This window comes from Polypterus senegalus, chromosome 2 (genome assembly GCF_016835505.1).
Source record: "Polypterus senegalus isolate Bchr_013 chromosome 2, ASM1683550v1, whole genome shotgun sequence".
Classification (NCBI taxonomy): domain Eukaryota; kingdom Metazoa; phylum Chordata; class Cladistia; order Polypteriformes; family Polypteridae; genus Polypterus; species Polypterus senegalus.
The window spans coordinates 306,766,319-306,780,608 of record NC_053155.1 but is presented as its reverse complement, the minus strand read 5'-3'; positions in this window follow the sequence as shown (position 1 = coordinate 306,780,608).

The window sequence follows — 14,290 nt, the reverse complement described above, 5'->3', positions numbered from 1 at the left end:
ACACTGTATACCGATAATTCTCTTTCCTGTCAGCTGCTTTACAGCAGTGATTCACACTCAGATACAGTGATATAAATACTCAGAGTGGTGCAGTGAGAGTAATATGGAAAAAGATTATCCGCTGTGGAAAGCCCTAATAGGAGCAGCTGAAAGAAGAAGAAAAAGGTGCAGTGAGAGTAACAACGCTAAGGCAGCTATATTATTTAGAACAGTTTGACCATTCTGTGGACCATTATATTGTTACAGGTTAATTACAATTAGATGCATTAAACTAATAAACAGTATGCGGTTAATTTCAGTGTATTTATAAAGCCATGTCAGGGACGTGGATCTAAAAAAGAAAGGGAAACCACACTGAAACAGTAGCACTGCTTTGACGCTGGTTTCCTCCAGTTTGCAAAACCGAGCGGAGAACTTAGCGTATGCCAAGTTTAAGTTTTATACATCACGATTTGAGCATTGAAACTGTTTATACATGAGGCCCCTGGAGTGGCCGAGATAGAGTCCAGATCTCAATGCAATTGAAAAAGGCTGTTCACTCACAGTCTCCATGATACCTGACAGAGCTTCAGCAGGTGCATAAGGAAGAATTGGGGGAAAACTCCACAGTATCCAGATGTGCAAAGCTAATAGAAAGAGAGGCTTGTGCACACAGACTGAAGGCTGTCATGGCTGCCATCTACTGAAAGTGATTTGTAGAGGCGAATACTTATAAAATCAAATGCTCTGTGTTTTGTATTTGTACTTAATTTAGACTGCTTATCAAGGTAGTCCTTTTCATTTTGACATTAAAGAGTCTTTTTCTGTTGCTCAAAGTCAAAAAAAACAAATTAAATCCAACTTTGATTTAACGTTTTATAACAATAAAATTTAAAAGCTTCAAAAGGGGTGAATATGTTTTATGAGAACTATAACACAGGGAAAGAGAGAGAGAGAGAGAGACAGACATGTAAAGTGCTATATAACATAATGTGAAAGAAGTCACCCTCAGGCACACAAAAAGATTTGGGGCAGCCACCCATATATTGCACCAAGCTGCAAAGGTGGGTTGAACTTGTACAGATGAGCTCAGGACGAAATCTCAACATGAAGTAGTGGTAAAGTAGTGGCAAAGATGGCAACATTAAAGGCCATCAAAGGAAGTGATGTAATTTATGTCGGAACCGGAAGTTCCATCTTTTTTGGTGCCGGAACTGATCTTATTGGAAGTCGGAACCGGAAGTGACGTCACTGTTGTCACTGGATCTGGAAGTGATGTGTTGTATGTAAAATCAGACAGGTTTTCCCCTGTTTGTTCTGCAGAGAATATAGAGAAAGGTTTAGTCCGCCCACACATAGAAATCAACAATAAAAAAAATTATATATATATATATATATATATATATATATATATATAGTGGTGTGAAAAACTATTTGCCCCCTTTCTGATTTCTTATTCTTTTGCATGTTTGTCACACAAAATGTTTCTGATCATCAAACACATTTAACCATTAGTCAAATATAACACAAGTAAACACAAAATGCAGTTTTTAAATGATGGTTTTTATTATTTAGGGAGAAAAAAAATCCAAACCTACATGGCCCTGTGTGAAAAAGCAATTGCCCCTTGTTAAAAATAACCTAACTGTGGTGTATCACACCTGAGTTCAATTTTCCGTAGCCACCCCCAGGCCTGATTACTGCCACACCTGTTTCAATCAAGAAATCGCTTCAATAGGAGCTGCCTGACACAGAGAAGTAGACCAAAAGCACCTCAAAAGCTAGACATCATGCCAAGATCCAAAGAAATTCAGGAACAAATGAGAACAGAAGTAATTGAGATCTATCAGTCTGGTAAAGGTTATAAAGCCATTTCTAAAGCTTTGGGACTCCAGCGAACCACAATGACAGCCATTATCCACAAATGGCAAAAACATGGAACAGTGGTGAACCTTCCCAGGAGTGGCCGGCCGACCAAAATTACCCCAAGAGCGCAGAGACGACTCATCCGAGAGGTCACAAAGACCCCAGGACAACGTCTAAAGAACTGCAGGCCTCACTTGCCTCAATTAAGGTCAGTGTGCACGACTCCACCATAAGAAAGAGACTGGGCAAAATGGCCTGCATGGCAGATTTCCAAGACGCAAACCACTGTTAAGCAAAAAGAACATTAGGGCTCATCTCAATTTTGCTAAGAAACATCTCAATGATTGCCAAGACTTTTGGGAAAATACCTTGTGGACTGATGAGACAAAAGTTGAACTTTTGGAAGGCAAATGTCCCGTTACATCTGGTGTAAAAGGAACACAGCATTTCAGAAAAAGAACATTATACCAACAGTAAAATATGGTGGTGGTAGTGTGATGGTCTGGGGTTGTTTTGCTGCTTCAGGACCTGGAAGGCTTGCTGTGATAGATGGAACCATGAATTCTACTGTCTACCAAAAATCCTGAAGTAGAATGTCCGCCATCTGTTCGTCAACTCAAGCTGAAGCGATCTTGGGTGCTGCAACAGGACAATGACCCAAAACACACCAGCAAATCCACCTCTGAATGGTTGAAGAAAAACAAAATGAAGACTTGAGTGGCCTAGTCAAAGTCCTGACCTGAATCCAATTGAGATGCTATGGCATGACCTTAAAAAGGCGGTTCATGCTAGAAAACCCTCAAATAAAGCTGAATTACAACAATTCTACAAAGATGAGTGGGCCAAAATTCCTCCAGAGCGCTGTAAAAGACTCACTGCAAGTTATCGCAAACGCTTGATTGCAGTTATTGCTGCTAAGGGTGGCCCAACCAGTTATTAGGTTCAGGGGGCAATTACTTTTTCACACAGGGCCATGAAGGTTTGGATTTTTTCTCCTAAATAATAAAACCATCATTTAAAAACTGCATTTTGTGTTTACTTGTGTTATATTTGACTAATGGTTAAATGTGTTTGATGATCAGAAACATTTTGTGTGTCAAACATGCAAAAGAATAAGAAATCAGGAAGGGGCAAATAGTTTTTCATACCACTATATATATATATATATATATATATATATATATATATATATATATATTATATTATATAAAAAAATCTTGGGTCAAGACATGATCATCTTGGAAAGACACTTTGAAGTCCCATGAGACTTCTTGCACATCACGCCCTATGTACAAACAATTTCTCTGAGACACTTTAACGTCACACAAGACAAAGAGGTGAGACAAAAGGACAGCTGCTGTACATGCTTTTAAATGATCATTGTACAGTGCAATATGCAGATCACGCAGCTTGGTACCAGCAGCTGCTGTACAGGCTTTAAATGACCAACGTGCAGCGCGATATGCAGATCACACAGTTTGGTGGCAGTTAGCAGCAAGCCAGCAGCTGATTCGTCCTTAGTGTGCGTTCAAAAACGCGAGTGGCAGAGACGCAAAGTGGCTAGCGTGAAGCATGCACTGAGTACAGTGGTTGCATTCAAATAAGTGATTATATATATATATATATATATATATATATATATATATATATATATATATATATATATATATATATATATATATATATATATATATATATATACTAGCTGTGTAAGCCTGTGCTGTAAAAAGCCCAGGCTCCTAGAAAGTACTGAAATTGTCAGAAAAAAAATTGAAATGCAGAGTCGGTGGTTTTGTTTTGCAGACGTACTCGACCTCCCCTTGTCTATTAGCTGCTAAGGAAGTTTTTCTCTCATTTGTCTTTGTTCGGTGGTTTCACTTCTGTAGCCTCGTCCTTCTTTCTTCTTCCAACTCGATAACTCGATACGGGCAGGAGTGGTGGCTCTGAGGCTAAGGATCTCTGCTGGTATCCCAAAGGTTGCCGATTCAAATCCCCATCACTGCCAAAAGAGATCCTACTTTGCTGGGCCCTTGAACAAGACCCTTAACCTGTAATTGCTCCAGGGGCGCTGTTCAACCTGCTCTGACCCCAATGGGGTATGTGAAAACTTACAAATTCCTAATACAAGAAATTGTATAAGGCAAAATAAAGAACAAAAAAAAAAAACAAAACAAAACTTGGGGCCGCCTTACCGGCTCTTTGAGCTTCATGCTGTAGCCTCACACTTCTGGGCCGGAACACACAGACACACTTCTACACATAGGCATTTATATATAAGATATATATATGTGTGTGTGTGTGTACATAAATGGGAAGGGGTATATTGTGTAATTAACAAAAGGGTGCGTGTTTACAAATCATTACTTGGAAATATTGTAACAGCAGGGATAAATATAATTGTTTCATTGGACCCATTGGTTATTAAAATTAATTGGGTAGTTTCTAATGTGGATCCCACCAGTGAAATTTCATCCTATGACATAGGTAACGTGCCAGTTCAACGATGGGAGGGTTACACATACAATTAGGATGAATTCTTTCAATCTCCCTTTATAAACCATCCACAGATTTTATACAAACAAACTATAAATTTGGCATATCGTTTAAGACATCAGTTTTGTGCAGGGCAGCAATACTTTTTTCCAGCAGTGTTCACAGACAGAGTATTTTAGTTTGTATTGACTATATCACAATTCCAGTGGGTCACAAGTTTACATGCACTTTATAAATATTTGATAGCATCGCCTTTAAATAGTTACACTTGAGCCAAACGTTTTTACCTTCCACAAGCTTCTTACAAGAAGTTGCTGGAATTTTTTTCCTTTTCATTCAGACGGAACTGGTGTAACTGGGACAGGTTCGTAGGCCTCCTTCCTTGCTTGCGCCTTTTCAGTTCTGCCTACAGATTTTTCGGCTATATCAATTACTAGAAAAATACCCGCGCTTCGCAGCGGAGAAGTAGCATGTTAAAGAAGTTATGAAAAAGAAAAGGAAACATTTTAAAAACAACGCAACATGATTGTCAATGTAATTGTTTTGTCACTGTTATGAGTGTTGCTGTCATTAAGGATTTGATTATTATTATTTCTTTCAATGAAATTCGTATTTGGAGGATGTGTTGTGTTCAAGTTATATTCTGTGTTTGTCAACCGTTGTAAAGATAACAGGTTTCATTCATTGAAGTGTTCACTACCCAAAGCGGTACTCGTGAATCTAAGATGTTTAACAGACATTCCCGGTATTACGTTGTGGATTTGCCTGCGAATGTTTAGCGGCAGCGTGTCTATGAACTTCATTTAAACTTAAGCTTTACACCTTGCTTTCCTATTGATATGTCTACACAGGCTTGTTCAGATTCAGAGGGTTGTTCCTTTCTTACTGCATCAATAAAGAGCTCGTCTTCCTCTTTATCTGAGACATCACACACTGCATGCACGGGTTTACCTTTCCCAGTCCTGCAAAGTCAGTTCACGTGAGCCACTTGGAGTACATGCATCGAAGGTTCTCAGCTTAGCTCAGACCCGGCATTTAAAAGTTTCTCTCGCACTTTTGCTGAGTTTGTGCCAAACACTATTTAATCCCTGACCATCTCATCTTCGTTTGCATAAGCACTGTCCTTCACCAGCAATTTTAACTCCATTACAAAGTGATGAAAAGTCTCATTTATACCCTGCGTGCTCTCATTAAAGGTGTATCTTGCGAATATCGTATTCGTCTTAGGCATGACAAATGCCAGCGGCAGCGTGTCTATGAACCTAATTTAAAGTTAAGCTTCACACCTTGTTTTCCCATTCGTTTGCATAAGCACAGTCCTTCACCAACAATTTTAACTCCATTACAGCAATTTTAACTCCGTTACAAAGTGAGCAAAAGTGTCAGTTATACCCTGCATCTTCTCATTAAACTTGCATCTCGTGAATATCGTATTCCTCGTAGGCATGACAAACGCCAGCGGCAGCCTCTCTATGAACTTAATTTAAACTTATGGTTTACACCGTGCTTTGTTTCTGCAGTAGCTGCACTTATGAATATGCCTGTATGCGTCACTTGCTTCATATTCTTTTGCTGCCTTCTCAATTGTGTAATGCGTTTTTTGAACAGGTTTCATTCATTGAGGTGATCACCACCCAAATCAGTACTCGTGAATCTAAGATGTTTAACAGGCATTCCCGGTATTAAGTTGTGGATATGCCTGCGAATAATTAGCAGCAGCGTGTCTATGAACGTAATTTAAACTTAAGCTTTACACCTTGCTTTCCTATTGATATGTGTACAAAGGCTTTTTCAGCGTAAGAGGGTCGTTTCTGTCCTACTGCATCAATAAACAGCTCATCTTCCTCTTTATCTGAGACATCACACACTGCATGCACGGGTATACCTTTCCCAGTCCTGCAAAGTCAGTTCACGTGAGCCGCTCGGAGTACATGCATCGAAGGTTCTCAGCTGTGCTTGTGCTATGTCGTGCGATCTTGCGATGTGCACCGCTTTATTTAATGTCAGCTAAGACCCGCCACTTGAAAGTTTCCCTTGCACTTTCGCTGAGTTTGTGCCAAACACCAGTCTATCCCTGACCATCTCATCCTCGTTTGCATAAGCACAGTCCTTCACCAGCGAATATTTAGCGGCAGCGTGTCTATTGGATTGCTGCTGATGGACGGCCTTATGTGGGCAGGCACTCAATTACGTGGGAGGCGTGACGATGAGGGATGCAACTCCGCCTCACACGGCGACCGAGCTGCAGGCTATGGCCGTATATATGTACGAAAGCAGGTTCCAGTTATGACCGTTATGTGTAGAATTTCGAAATGAAACCTGCCTAACTTTTGTAAGTAAGCTGTAAGGAATGAGCCTGCCAAATTTCAGCCTTCTACCTACACAGGAAGTTGGACAATTAGTGATGAGTCAGTGAGTGAGGACTTTGCCTTTTATTAGTATAGACTAGCAAAATACCCGGGCTTCACAGCGGCGAAGTCCTTCCTTAAAATTTTTATTAAGAAGAAAATTAAACCTTTTTAAACTGAGGAAAAATATACCAATAATTTTTTGTGAAGGATCTCTTTGTATACCACATTGTCAGTTCGGCCCTCCGGTTGTAATATGACCAAGCTGTGCGCTGAGCTTACTCTTGAGCATACAACGTACAGTTGGCCATGTGAACAGTAATCTTGTTTCAAATCTCACAGATTGGATTGCTGCTGTCATAATCGGTTTGAGTTTCATGGTTTGTTTCAATTACAACAGTATTTGTACGACTTGTGTTGAAGAGACAATCGGCATCTGTCAAGCGTTGTAAGTATACAACCGGTTTCATTTATAACTTTACATCCAGCTTTTGAGAGTTTAAACATTCATAAACATCAAAGTGTCCACTACTGAAATCATCACCTGTCAATCTAAGATGTTTAAGAGGCATTGGCGGTTGTTTAAAGGTGTAAAATATTTGGCCATTTCGGTACACTTGAAAGCGACAACCAAACAATTCAGCGGCCGCCATCAACTCACATGCAGAACCATAGGTGAAGGGCTTAAGCATTTCACTCTTCTAGTGCTCCTGTGTAGTATAATTATCTCCTGTACCGTCATCAGTCCACACCTTGAACCTGTCGCAATCATTCAATACATAAGACACAATGTTCCTCCGGATATCAAGAGTGAGCCTGATATGGCCATGCAATATGTAACAAAGAGAATGTAAAAGGCAGGTGCCATCTCCGGGCATGGAAACCACTCGGTAAGTGACAGTTCTTTGATCGATGGTGATCACCTCGATAGACATGTTAATGGGGGTACGGTTGGAATGATAAAGGAAATGGGTACCTGAACAATGTAACGTAAGTCTAATATACCTAAACAATAACTATAATCATAATAAAATGGATTAAATAAAAAGGCTGTAGTTATCAGCAGGGAGACATGAATCCCGTGGCGAAGCAAGGAAGGGAATGTAGAGACTGGAGCGACGGATGGCCCCATATAGGCAGGCATCCAACAACGTGGGAGGCGTTGGGATGGGGGACCCAACGGCGCCTCACACGGTGACTGAGCTGCAGGCTATGGACGTATATATGTACGTAAGTAGGATTCAGTTAGCGTTGGGAACTCGCGTACCAAATTTCTTGAAGATGGGCCCATAAGTATCAAAGACCATTGAAAAGTTCAATATGACGGCCGACAGTGGCATTATACCACCGAAATAAGTACCAAATTTCAGCCTTCTGCCTACACGGGAATTTGGAGAATTAGTGACTTTGGAAAGTTCAATATGGCGGCTGATAGTGCCGTACTACCACCGAAATAAGTACGTACATTGGTTTCGGTTAGCACAGGGAAGCAGCCTACCACATTTCGTGAAGATGGGGCCATAAATAGAATTTCGAAATTAAACCTGCTTAACTTTTGTAAGTAAGCTGTAAGAAATAAGCCTTCCAAATTTCAGCCTTCTACCTACATAGGAAGTTGGAGAATTAGTGACGTTTGGAAAATTCAATATGGCGGCCGATAGTGGCGTCATACCACCAAAATAAGTACTTACATCGGTTTTGGTTAGCACAGGGAAGCCACCTACCAAATTTCGTGAAGATGGGGACAGCCTTTTACCTACACGGGAAGTTGGAAAATTAGTGACGTTGGAAAGTTCAATATGACGGCCGACAGTGGCGTCATACCATCGAAATAAGTACGTACATTGGTTTCGGTTAGCGCAGGGAAGCCGCCTACCAAATTTCGTGAAGATGGGGCCATAAATAAGAAAGTTCAACATGATGGACGTTGTCGAACGTTATGACCAACATGTAGAATTTCGAAATGAAACCTGCTTAACTTTTGTAAGTAAGCTGTAAGGAATAAGCCTGCAAAATTTCAGCCTTCTACCTACACGGGAAGTTGGAGAATTAGTGATGAGTAAGTGAGTGAGTAAGTGAGTGAGTGAGTGAGTGAGTGAGTCAGTGAGGGCTTTGCCTTTTATTAGTATAGATTATGTATGTGTGTTGTCATTTTCCTTGGTTTGGTTGCATTTCCCAACTTGATCACAGGTGTCATCATTTCCCATTTTCTGCAAAATGTTGCATATGCATGAGTCAGAGTTGTCATAAATATATGTATGGTCCCCTTGTCAAGTTTTCTTTTACAGTGTTTGTGGGGGAACTTGTGAACAACAACAATATCAACATTTTTTTCTATAGCACATTTCCATACAGCAATGTAACCCAAAGAGATTTACAAGATGACAAAACAAAAATTACAAGAAGAGAAAACAATTAAATAAGCATTTATTAATTAATAAGCAATAATATTAAAGAATAAATAACAACACAACAAGGTAAGGTCAGATGGCTGGGAGGACAGAAAAAAACAAAAAAAAACTGCAGATCGGCTGGAGAAAAAAAAAATCTGCAGGGGTTCCAAGGCCAAAAGACCACCGAGCCCACACTAGGCATTCTACCTAACATAATTATTCCAAAATCAAACCTCGTAGATTTTATTAATTACATGATGGGTTTTGATGGAGTAAATTCAGCTGAGACACCCGCCTTTATTCCATCATCTCAGGGGGCTGCATAGTGCCTAGATCATTTGGTGGTGGCACAGAAGGACTGGAGAAAGCAACAGAGAATAGTGAATGTTAGTACCGTATACAGTAATTCGGATATGCAAGCTTTATAAATGAACCCCCTGGCCTGTTTACAGACTTTTGCCCACTCCTGATGACATAACCTTTCGCTACCACAAGCACCCCTAAAATAGACTGCCAGGGTTTTTCAGAATCGCCCTACTGAACTCAGTCCATTGAAGGCTACTATTCTTGCACAGCACTTGATGTTATGCCATACATACATTTTCTAACTTGTTTTAATCACTTGAGTCTGATATTTGTTGGTGTGTACATGATTGGAATGGCACCTCATGACGTGTTTTTGTTTTTTTTTCCTTATCGTACCTAATGTTACCAACATAAGCTTCTACTCCCCACAACCCTGTAATGCAGTGTTTTTCAACCAGTGTGCCATGGCAGAGTGGTGTGCTGTAAGAGCTATGCAGGTGTGCCATGGAAAAAATAGTGTAGTGTTCCAGGGTCTGAAACTGAGTGGTCGAGATCTACCTGAGGAGGATGAGACAACCTGGACAAGTCAGCATAAACGCAAATCCACAATTGCTGTGTTGCAGATACAGAACTTAGAGCACTTTGGTTGAGTCTCCAGGCTGTTAGTGTCTATCTGCCTGGGCATGTGGTCGCTAGCAAGCCTCACAAGGCTGGTGGATAGTAGGCATATGAGTTGCCTCTGAGACATAGAGGGGAGAGTAAAGGGATGAAACAGCTGGGAGATGCCAACAAAGTGCTCACTAAGTGTCGTGTCTGCGAACGCTGGGCTACGTTTTTTACTGGCTTCTCCAGTAGACCCGTCCCTTCAAAGAGTTGATCTCGTGTATGACACATAAAGTGTTTGTGGTTAGTAAAATAGTGGTGTGCCTTGTGAGAAAGGATTTGACAGACACTGGAAGAGGTTTAGGGGCAGACGCCCGTATATTTGAGTTAGGCTGCCAATGATGAAAGTTTGGTTCCATGAACAACAGATCTCAACAGACTTCAGTCCAACCATAGAACACGACAGACAAACATGGTGGTTTTAAAGCCAGAAGGGGAAGTGGTGTCATCGGGGCAGGAACTGGAAGTGATGTCATTGGACCCAGAACCGGAAGTGTTGTCATCAGGTCCAGAAAATGGAAATGTCCTCCTTAGGGCCGGGACTGAAATTGATGTCCCCAGGGACCGGGACAGGAAGTGCCACCCTTGAGTCCAGGCGAAATTTTCCCACGGTTGTTCTGCTGATGAAAAAGAGGAAGGCACTTTGCTACCCCCTGGTCTGGCATGGAATTACCCCTTTGTGAGCCCTTCAGCTGCCTCTCATGCGCACGTGTGTGGCACTTGGGATGTTTCTGGTTACAAAAAGTGTGCCACCACATAAAAAAAGTTTGGGAAACCCTAATGTAATTGGAATAAGCAAGTTCAGAAAATGGAAGAATGCATTTTTAAAGAAAGTTGTGTATGTCACAAGACAGTTTTCACTGTAATATGACAGTTTCTGCAAAAAGATAAGAATGAAAATTCAAAGGGATTGAGCTCCTTTGTTGCAGGCTTATATTACTTCTCATAAGCTTTATACATAAATAAAAAGAGAATTCATTATGGGAAATTTGCATTCTTGAAATGCCAGTGACTTAGCTGTGTTAGCCTCGTTTGATGCACACTTTACATATTCCATAGGCCGTGCGCGCTCTTTTCGTTTTGTTCTCTTTGTGTGGTCATAAGATGCTCCTATCTGTGGTGGTGCAAAAAGCTCTCCAATTTGTCATCTTTAATTGGATACAGATCCTTAACTAGGACATGCTAACATAATCATAATTGTGTAAATGAACTTGCAGCTCTTACGGAGCGTTGCATTCCATCTCTCTTTACATTCACATTGTAAAGACTTAGCTTGTTTGTAAGGATTAGGTTTTTGGAAACCGTTGCACACGTAACATTTTCAGTCATCTAATATTAATGGAAAGTGTGTGTGTGTGGTTGCTTAACCAGAATTGTTAATCACAGTCTTGAAATTGGATTTAATGTGTCCATTAAATGAATGAATGTTAATCAGGCACTGCTACCCCCCCATCCCAACTCCTACATGTTCTTCTTGACAGGCAGAGTTCAATCTATGTCTCATCTGACTCGATGTTCACCTGGAGCATCACCGGCCACTTTATTATGTACACCTTACTAGTACCGGGTTGGACCCCCTTTTGCCTTCAGAACTACCATAATTCTTCATGGCGTAAATTCAATAAGGTGCTGGAAACATTCCTCAGGAATTTCGGTCCATATTGCCATAATAGCATCATGCAGTTGCTGCAGATTTGTCGGCTGCACGTCCATGAAGTGAATCTCCCATTCCCCTGCACTCCAAAGGTGCTCTATTGGATTGAGATCTGGTGATTGTGGAGGCTATTTGAGTCCAGTGAACTCATCACCATGTTCAAGAACCCAGTTTGAGATGATCTTTGTGACATGGTGTGTTATCCTGCTGGAAGGAGCCATCAGAAGATGAGGACACTGCAGTCATAAAGGGATGGACATGATCAGCAACAATAGCCAGGTAGGCAGTGGCATTTATACAATACTCAGTTGGTACTAAGGGGCCAAAAATGTGCCAAGAAAATATACCCCATACCATTACACCACCACCTCCAGCAGCCTGAACCATTGATACAATGCAGGATGGTGGATCCATGCTTTCATGTTGTTGACGCCCAAATTCTGAGCCTACCATCCGAATGTTGTAGCACAAATTGAGAATTTTCAGACCAGGCAACATTTTTCAATCTGTTGTCCACTTTTGGTGAGTGGCACCCCGTGTGGTCTCCTGCTACTGTAGTCCACCTGCTTCAAGGATCGATGTGTTGTGCGTTCAGAGATGCTCTTCTGCACACCTCGGTTGTAATGAGTGATTATTTGAATTAATGTTGAATTTCTGTCAGCTCAAACCAGTCTGGCCATTCTCCTCTGACATCACTAAGGCATTTTCACACAGAGAACTACCGCTCATTCACTCCATATTTTCCCTTTTTGGGACGATTCTCTGTAAAACCCTAGAGATGGTTGTGTGTGAAAATCCCAGTAGATGAGCAGTTTCAGAAATATTCAGACCAGCCCGTCTGGCACCAGCAACCATGCCACATTCAAAGTCAGTTGTTAGTTGTATATTCATTGAATAAAAATGCTTTCTGTTTACAAAAGCAAATTCATTATGTGATGGTGCTTTTATCACAACATGTGTGCAGTAAATTGCGCCAGATGAATTAGGAAAAGCAGAAGTAATTGCAAATTTCCTTTTGTTCTTGGCTTGCTTGCCCAGACAATAAGGATATTGCGTGTATCTGGGAACATCTTAAGTAGACCTTCACACACAGATGGCATTACTGTGAGATTCCCGACTGGTCAGACAGTTCATACTTAAAAGCCTCCATCGCCAGACTTACTATGGGTGATGAAACCAGTAACGGAACAGGGATTGTGTATTTTCTGTGTGATGGTCTCTGTAACGTACGCTCCATTTCAGCACATTACTCCAACAGAAAAACTCCAAGAAGTCTAATATGGCTTATAAGCCAGTCATCATGATGAGTCAAAAAATCATTGTGATCCCTGAAATTATCCTGCCTCTGATGATATCCCCCAAAAAATCTAACAATGCCATTGCCAGTTATATTGTACAACACACAACATTCCTTTTCATGCATACTAACAGGAATTGACATTAAGCGAATGCCTTATACATTATTACCCACATAGAAGTCAGCTGTGTCGTCAGTTAACTAAGATAAAATTAGATCAAGAACATCGAGATGCAACTGCCGCAACTTTGAAATGTGCAATGAAATGAGATTTTCTGTACTCCTGCCTGAAGCCAATTACATTAGGAAAATCAGCCAACGCCAAAAAGGTCTTCATAGTACTTACATCTATTTAAAAGTTGCTATTACTTTAAGCCAATTTTTCACCCAAAGTTTGTGTTTCAGAAATTCTGGCTTTTGGATAAGAAATGGCATAGGCACATTTCTGAACATGAGCAAGTTTTACAGATAAGGCCTCCTACTCACTTACAGACACTCTCATAAGGTTGATGCTTGGTCTTCAACGTAAACCAGTGGTTCTCAAACCTTTTTTCTTTCAGGATCTACCATTGTATCATGAGAATGTGCGAGGTCTGTCAAAGATGCTGTGATCTTCACGTAGTCAATGGAAGCTCTGATCAGGGCTCTCAACAGACTGAGTAAGGAGTCTACAAGATCCAGGCCTTTGTGGAGAGAGTGTCAACCTGGTCGAGAGGTTTACTTACCTCGTCGGTAACATTCATGTCTCTGGTGACTCTTCCTATGAAGTCAGTAGATGGACTGGAAGAGCATGGCGGGGTCGCAAGGTCACTGGAAAGGGGTGTGTGGTGCTCCCGATATCTATGCAAGAGGATGAAGGTCCAAGTCTTTAGAGTCCTAGTGCTTCCTGTTTTGCTATATGGTTGTGAGACATAGACGCTATCCAGTGACCTGAGATAAAGACTGGCTGGACCAGGCTAAGGGGATGCCCACGTAACACCTGGCTGAGGCAGACAGATGGTCATTTCTTGGGGGTGGGACATAGAGACATGTTTTCCTGGAGGGGTTGCTCTTTCATCGTTTGGTGAGTGTGGTGACTTGCTGTACCAGTGCATGCTCTCCAACTTGACCTGTACTGACCCTATACACTGGTCTTGATATTTCTCGCAGTCTTGACAAAGATGCTTGGTTTTGTAAATACCCTAGCAGAAATGTGACATACTGAAGTTGGTGGTGTGAAGTTAAGCCTAGTATTAGCTTAATGGAGGTTAAGCCTGTCTTTAGGTTCCAGTCCGTGGGAGTACTTGTCTGA